The sequence below is a fragment of the Lissotriton helveticus genome, chromosome 6 (genome assembly GCF_964261635.1).
Source record: "Lissotriton helveticus chromosome 6, aLisHel1.1, whole genome shotgun sequence".
Lineage (NCBI taxonomy): Eukaryota > Metazoa > Chordata > Amphibia > Caudata > Salamandridae > Lissotriton > Lissotriton helveticus.
This window is the reverse complement of record NC_136067.1, coordinates 1,893,620,024-1,893,628,589: the sequence shown is the minus strand read 5'-3', so window position 1 is coordinate 1,893,628,589 and position 8,566 is coordinate 1,893,620,024. Positions and strand designations below refer to the sequence as shown.

The 8,566-nt window shown below is 41.6% G+C and overlaps 1 long non-coding RNA gene across 1 annotated transcript; it reads right to left on the bottom strand.

The window, feature by feature from the left end:
- Positions 1-2,346: 2,346 nt before the first annotated feature.
- Positions 2,347-5,728, bottom strand: LOC144761939 (uncharacterized). Its single transcript, XR_013595964.1, has 5 exons — positions 5,636-5,728; positions 5,442-5,539; positions 5,005-5,150; positions 4,754-4,907; positions 2,347-4,170 (listed from the first exon to the last, which is right to left on the bottom strand). It is a non-coding gene; the product is annotated as an uncharacterized LOC144761939 (long non-coding RNA).
- Between the last annotated feature and the right edge of the window lie 2,838 nt (positions 5,729-8,566).

The following is an 8,566-nucleotide window of genomic DNA, read 5'->3' as shown; positions in this document are numbered from 1 at the left end:
GTTTGTTACAATAATAGCGGAGTTTAAAATATTGTTCAATATAATATCATTTTTTAAATGTAAGGATTTATATTATCATATTATGCTTTTATTTCTTTAATTATTTAAGCTCGCCGTTTAGTTTTAGTTATTTTTTACTAAAATGATAGTAATCTTTAATATTTTCAGGTTGCTAGGTTTATTGGGGGATTGGGTGGGTAGTTTTGTTTGAAGTATTGTATATATTAATGTTAATTGATTCAAATGTTAAATATGTACGTTTTTAAATTGCTATATGTTTACATGTTTAATTCATTTTATTTGTAGGTTATGGGATACAATATCTGAGCCTCTGTGAAAAATGCTCATTGAACGTAAGGATCCACCCAGGGAACAGCCTTCATTCAGAGCGTAAAATAAAACACAATGCTTTGGAGGCCTAAAAGTCTAAGGTGTTTAAATCAAAAATAGCCATCAAGCAAGCAAAATAGCTCACAGTTGCTGTTTCAATGGATCAGATCATCCGCTCATATCGAACTGGAGCACACAATGTTATCTATGTTACACACACATTTTTTTAATACAAGGGAATGGAAACAAAATCCTGTGCTCTTAATTATTCAAGCTGTCACTTTAAACAAAACCGGCTAAAAAGCAGATGGTTGATTGTTTTTTTCAAATCCATGATTGCTGCTCCAGGTTTAAAATGAAGCTTACCTTACCATAAGATGCAGGAAAATGTGCAAATGTACGACCCTAAATAAAATAGCTTCTAAATCTCAGAAATACATTAAACTTAACAGGCATGTTAGAATTCATATACTCTCACAGTGCATATACAAACGAAATTGAGATTCAAGAGTAAAATGGATCAGTACATGTTAAAGCATTTATTTATTTAAAGAGTTTTATATAGCGCTGGTAAGACCCAAGGGTATCACAGCGCTCTGCAGTATTGTCAAGGCATTCACAGTCAATCACAATACAGTATAGTTGTAGTGTCGAGAGTCGAGACATTATCAGTTCCTAGCAATACAGGATAATTGTAGTGTCGGGTGTCGAATCACTGTAGAGACATTGAAAGAGATATGCATATCACAAGGTAGAGTTTCCAGGGTGAGTTAGGAGTTACTTCCTGGAGGTTTATGGTGCTGGTGTAGAAGGAATTATTTTAGTTGTCTCTTAAAGCTCATGAAGGAGGGATTAGGGCTGATATTTACTGGGAGAGAGTTCCAGATTTCGGGGGCATTGCCAGAGAAAGAGTGAGGGGGGCTTTTTGTTTGTATTTTTTGGGGAGGGTGAGAAGAAGTATGTTCGAGCTTCTTAGATTCGTGTTTGGCCTGCTTTTGTGAGTTTGGATGCTAGGTGTTCTAGTCTACCAGTGTGAAGAGCCTTGTGGGAGAGACAAGCAGTTTTGAAGGAGCAGAGTGCTTCAATTGGAAGCCAATTTAGATATTTCAGTGAGGAGAAGATGTGATCGTATTTCTTTGCTCCTGTAACCATCTTTGCCGCTGCATGTAGAGTGGCTTTAAGGAAGGCTAGGTATGTCTTTGGTGCACCAATGAGGGTGGCATTCCTGTATTCTATTCTGGACAGGACCAGTACTTGAGTGGCAGCTATTAGGTCATTGGGGAGGGAGGATTTAATTTTGTTGAGGAGCTCAGGTTATAGAAGGCACCTGTAGCTGTAGATCGTATGTGTGTGCACATGATCAAACTTGAGCCCACAGTAATCCCCAAAGATTTGGCAGAGTCCGCCAAAGTCAACTTGCAGTTCAGAGCATCCAGGTGTTTTAGCCATTCTTGGATCTGTGGTGATTTGCCGGGGTTGGACACAGCAAGAATTTCCATCTTCTTGGTTGAGTTTGAGGTGGTTGTGCGATAGCCAGCTTTGAACTTTTATGAGCATGGCATTGAGCCGGCATATGTTGTTCAGAGAGGATATTTACAGGTAAAGCTGGGTATCGTCCGCATTATGGTGGTGGCAATGTGTGCTTGTCTAAGTATTGTGGTGAAGTGCTCCATGTAGACGTCGAAGAGTGTCGGTGAGAGGGCTGAGCCTTGGGGGATACCTGAGATGCTGGCAGGGATATCAGACGTTGAGTTGTTTATTTTTATTAGTTGGGAGCGGTTATGCAGAAATTAGGCAAACCACTGTAGAATTGTGCCATCTGCTCTGATTTGTTTTTGCAGAGAGTGCAAAAGTAGCTTATGGTCGACCGGGCTGAATGCAGCTGATAGGTATGGGAAGATGAGCAGGCAGTATCTGTTTGTGTCTAGTGATTTATATATGTCAGCTGCTATATTTAGAATAGCTGTTTCCATGCAACATCCCTTCCTGAAACCCAGCTGATGTGTATCGAGTAAGTTATTGGTGTCAATGTGCTGGTTGAGTTGGGAGAGAACACATTTCTTGAACGTTTTTGCCAGTAAGGGAAGGTTGGAAAGGGCCTGAAGTTGTTGAGGTCTTCAAGGTCTGCGCCTGGTTCTTTTTTAGCAGGGGTTTTAGCAGAGGGTGATTTGGCCTTGTTTAAGGCAGTCATTCATGGACCTATTACTCAGGGAGTTTTTTATTATCTTGATCCATAGAGGCGTTAAACGTGGTTGAGGCTTTTTGCAAGTGAGGCTGGGAGATGGGGTTGTGTGGTGTGAAGAGGGGTTGGATCTTGCAATCACCACGGAGATGCCCGTATTCAGATATTGAATGTATTTTCAAAACAAGGGAGACCCCACAATTTACAAAACCCTGGGGTAGTGAAGAGTATTAGAGAAGCAATGGTTCACTGGGGCGGATAGTCCTATATATGTATCTAAAAAGCGAGGCTTTTCGCAAAAACATTTTTTCACTGTTTTGTATATTTACATTTAGAGCCCAAATACAGCAAGTTAGTTCGAAAGGCAAGTATGATGCAGGACAACAAATAATAATGTTTATGCAATTGGTTTATATATTGCAACATATTATCTCGTGTTGTTTTTTGTCTCTTTTTAAAGATGATTATCACGATCCAGTGCTAACAAAAAAGGTGCAGAAAAAGTGCTCTAGTGGGTGAAAAACAATAAAGCATGAATCTTTTAGTTAGGTAGGTAGACGGCGTTACGATCACATTCATTTGAGATCATCATCAGGACAGGTGAGTGAGCATCTAGTATCTCTGGAAAAAAGAGAGAAGGAGAGAGGGATCAGACAGGGGGGGCCCGAGTTGCCTGCTCAGTTATCTACATTAGGATACTTGCCAAATAGAGGTTAATTTCAATGAGTGTTACACATATAATCTGTACATATGAGATCACTACTAATATAGAAAGAGGGATGGTAGGATCCCCGGTATGAAGGAGACACAATCTTGTCAGTCCCAAGCGAGGGTGCAATAGTTTGAGGACGCACTGGGTTAATTAATAAAGTCGGGGAACTTAAGTATCAACATATCAAGGTTGTACAGCACTTATTCGAGAAGGGTCAGAGCAGCAGTCGGTCTGAATGTAGTAGGAGGATGTGGAATTCTCTCATGTATAGAGAGCACCCATGTAGGTAAATATATAATAGAAGGGGGTTCCCCCAGGGGGATTTATGGATATAGGCAGGAAAGTAGGGGAATACAAAACAGTGGAATAGAAAATAAACACCCTGCCAAAATAGATATCAAGGGTCCCTGTAGGGATCCACGGGATTATATGTGAGGTGACATCAATACATCAACAGAGCCATAGTCTTTACAAGTGTTGTTGGAAACACAATCCTTTTATTACTTTTTTATAATTTTTTCAAATTTCATTGTATTTATGAAAAACATTCCATCGATATACATTTTTCAAAACTGATAAAACAGAACACAGTGGGTAGATATATAAGACAAATAAATACAATTCAAATACACGTTCCTCACACTCCCGCATACAAAAGGGCAACTCACATACAGTCCCAGACTCACTAATTCATACACATTTTTTCATTCATTCATACAGTGACATATAGGAAAACACCCGCAGCTGCCAAGGAATGGAATAATGGTTGCTAGAGCAGGGGTGTAAATTATGGGCGCAGTAAAGATGGAAAAGTATAGTCCATGGGGACTATGTAACTGCTGTCCAAAAAGGTTCACGCCAACGCACGTTTCGGTGTTAAGTGCCGAGGTAGGCCACACCTTCTTCAGGGCGGGGATGTGTATAACCAGGGAGGGGAACAAACAAGCTGTGAATAAAAAACAATTTTTCATTATGGTGTCCATAAATTCATAAAATTGTCATACATACATATATTTATACTTTAAACATTTTAACATTTTATCTCAATTAGTCATGGCTCTGGTGTCGTGGGGTCACTTTCAGTTTATATAGCTGCTCAAGAATGGGGAAGACATTGGTCTGCCTGGTTAGACCGGGGTTTAAGGTGGATGTCTCCGCATTCACTCATTCAAACATTCATCCATCGTCTCATAAACTGCATTCATCGTGGGTCACAGTGTCATCTAGGGCTTTCTGTAATCTAAATAAACACATCATGAAATAGAGTTCAATATGGACTGCAGGAGGGGACCGGGTCTCACATTTCTTTAAATTCATCCGAATGAGCTAGAGAGAGAGTTGTTGTGTAATACATAATGGTATCCCTCATCTCTCCTCTTATTAACATGTGCGTGCCAGCGCAGGAAAACGGTTCCCAAAACGATTTAATCAGGTAGAGAGACTGCCTATTGGACACAAAGATCTAATATATTAGATAAAACGAAGAAAATTTAAAAACAATACCATATGGAGACTTCAGTTCAACTTACTCAGATTTTGCCAATAAAATTCACAAATATATGGGTCCACCGAAGGGGTTCACTCCAAACGTTTTCTGGGTTAATTAATTGGGACTTCCAGGGCAGAGAGTACTGATGTTTTAAAGAGTGGTATGTAGATGTATTTCTCTTCCTGTATCGCTACCTACAAATATGCAATAAGGATTAAATGCAAGAATGTCTCCCGGACTTCTTAGAAATTCAAACACAGAGTTTGGGAACACAGGACGAATAATAAATACCTGAGGTTTAGATGGCGATATAAGTCCTGTTTCGTAGTTCCGTGGGTCGATGTAATAGTGCTAGAGAAACGGGTGGCTGAAGGATATAGCCGATGGTCGGACTGGTAATTCTCTTCCGATTCAGTCTGATGATGTTTAACAGCGGGCTATCGGTGAGAAAGTGGGGAGCATATTTAGATAAGCATGGCGCATGCTCCAAAAATTCCTACTCAGGATCGAATAAATCCCAATTTGTAAAGCTGCCCACTCACAGCATGACCTATAGGTCTATAAGAATTTATATATTAGAGGGATGCCTACATTCATAGTCCATTAAGGGACACCGTTCCTAAGGGGGAAGATGGCTGCATAAGGTGCCATACTCGATTATCCAGTATATTTACATGTCCGTTAAGGGATGAAAACCGTCAGTGGCTGATATCACTTCCTGTGCTTACCTGTTTGCTGGCCTGTCGTCGGTTCAAGGCCAAAGGGGAGGAAGACAGTAGGTCTAGACAGTCCCTCCGATAATCAAATCGAGCCAAAAAGGGTAAATCTATGAGGGAAGATAGGCACAGGGTAGTGACTATTAAATCTCGATTAAAGGCACTACGAGGGATCATGGGGGTGGTATATCCTAAGCATAGTTTACCATTAGATGATCAGGCGTCCAAAAGTTGATGGCTGGAGTCGCCGAGCCCGGTTCTTGTCTCGACGGACGGCAGGATACTACGTGGGTTTTCCGGTTTGGGAACTCCCCGTTTATAGGCCAATCAGATAGCGATTTAACTAGTTCCAGGTGGTGGGCCTTCATAAAAATAGATGTGGGACTATCTCTCTACATGGGAGTTCAGTCCACCGTCTCGCGATCTTAGTATGTCCGTTCATATACATAAATGTGGGACTATCTCTCTGAATGGGAGTTCTGTTCACCATCTCACGAGGTTTTTTGTGTCCCTCATTACGCGTATTTATTAGGTGAGCCTGAAGGAAGGACTAAGCCTCCTTTGCTCATCATTGCACGCCATATTGGGTAGGTCAATGAGGATAATTATGAAACCTAAAGTGAATCGCGACATGAGCAGATACGGGAATATACAGAATTTTTACTAGAATTTTTTTTTTGGGGCAGGGGGACTTTCATCATTTCGGGCATTTCAAAAGAATATCCCGGTATTGGTATCAAAGTTCATTTTAGGGTGGTTTCCCTGGGGAAAGGGGTGCCAAGAAAAAGATGGTCATGGTTTTATGTGAATGTATTGTGCCTTGGGCATTCATCATTGAGACCATTGGTGACCGAATTCAACATAAAAATCCAAAAGACTTTGCGTTTTTTGCGGAGGCTAGTGGAATCTATTCCAGGTTTCGCCTTGATTTTTTCTAGTATGAACCACCTGAGGTCTGCTTCAGAGTGGGACTTCTCAAGCCAATAGGTGACAATAGGAGCCGACATTTTTTTATTTCGGATGTTTGATTCATGTTCTCCCATCCTGGTACGGCATTCCCGCCCCGTTTCCCCCACATATGGGAGATCACATGGGCATAGGATCACATACATGATGTTAGCTGATCGGCAGTTAGTCATTTCTTGATTACGTTCCACCGATATAGTCCGTTCAGATGTCTTCACTGTTGCTCCAAACACCGCCTGGGGGCAGGCGTGGCAGGTGCCACAGCGATGATTTCCATAGATGGATTTAATTTGGTCATCGCTGTTTGTAGGCCACTGGAGACTTCTGGTATTTTGCCTCTCACTAGAACGTTTTTGAGATTTTTGTTTCGTTTAAATGCGAAAATCGGGCTCTTGAGGGGTGTAATGTTCCTTTCCAGGTTCAACAAGTGCCAGCTTGAGTTTATGGCCTGGCGCACTTTGTGATTGAGGTTAGAGTGGCGCGTGATACAGACCAATTGGTCTAATGTTTCAACAGATTTTGGTTGGAACATCAGGTCACGATTGGCGTATCTTGCCCTCTTAAAGGAATCCTTTACAAGTTTGCGGGGATAACCTCTATAGATTAGTTTCTCCTTAAGGGTATCTGATTGGGTCAAGAAATCATGTATATCCGTGCAATTCCTTCGAATTCGAAGGAATTGGCTGTAAGGAATACTTTCCTTTTGGGACCGCGGGTGGAAGCTGGTGTATTGAAGCAAAGTATTGCGAGCTGTGGGCTTCGTATATAAGGATACTTTTAAAGTATTGTCAAGATGTTGTATCCATATATCCAAGAATTCTATTCTGGACTGACTGGACTGACAGGTGAAGCGAATGTTGGGATCTGCTGCATTGAGCCACAGGATGTATTCCTCTAAAGTATTTTGGTCCCCCTCCATATAAAAAAGATGTCATCAATGAATCTTTTCCAATTCCTTACATTCTCATGGAAGGGGGCCATCTCATTAAATATGTTGATCCTTTCAAACTCGCCCATGTACAGGCATGCGATACTCGGGGCACAGCTGGCACCCATGCTGACTCCCACCTTCTGCCTGTATATAGTTTGATCGAATTCGAAATAGTTTTCGATCAAAACTACTTCCAGGCATTGGAGGATAAACTCAGTATTGTTGGTCTCGGGTCTCAAAGATAGAATGTTGTTGATCGTATCATATGCCCCTTGTTGGGGGATGTTGGAGTATAAAGACTCCACATCTAGAGTCACCATCAGTTCTTGATTTTCAAAAAAGGGGGATCCTTCAACTAGGCTGATGAAGTGTCCTGTGTCCTGGACATAGGACTCCAATTCTGTGACCAGGGGTTTTAAGAACTTATCAATATATTTGGAGAGCGGTTCTGTCGCAGATCCAATCGTCGAAACTATGGGTCTGAGGTGAGGGTCTGCACTGTTCTTATGTGTTTTAGGCACCCCATATATAATGGGTATCCTAGTGCTACTGGGAGTAAGAAAGTCTGCTTCTGCCTCACAGATAGCATTGGTTTCCACTCCATTCTCCACTATTCGGAGGATCCGTTGTTTCAGCACGTTTCCAGGATTTAATAAAACGGGAGTATAGTGCCTTGATGAAGTAAGGAGGTCCTTCATCTTGGTGGTATAGTGGTTGGTATAAAAAATGACGATTCCACCCCCCATGTCACATGGTTTGATGGTAATATTTTTGTTGGCCTTTAGCTCCATTAGGGCGTTATTTTCCTGGATAGGTAAATTGGCCATGGGTAGGGGAACATATCGGATCAGCTTTTCTATCTTCCTCATTACTGCTTTTTCGAAAATGTTAACCTCGGGGCCAACCATTTCCAGGGTGGGCGTAAAGGAGGAGGGAGGTCTGCATCCCGATTTATTTTCTGTGTCTTTGATGGAAGGATGGTCCGAAAAATACTTCTTTAAACGGATTTTACGAAAGAACATTTGAAGATCTTTTGTTAGCTCAAACTTATCAAAGTTTGCCGCGGGGACAAAAGATAGACCACGGGTCAACAATTGGACAGCACATGGATCAATCTCTTGGTTGGTTAGATCGAATACCGGAATGCCCCTTATGTTCGCCAGTATTGTTGATGGCGGGTCTGGACATACATTTGGGGCTGTCCTCGACCCTGATGGAAATTCCTCGTTTGGGTGTTCCG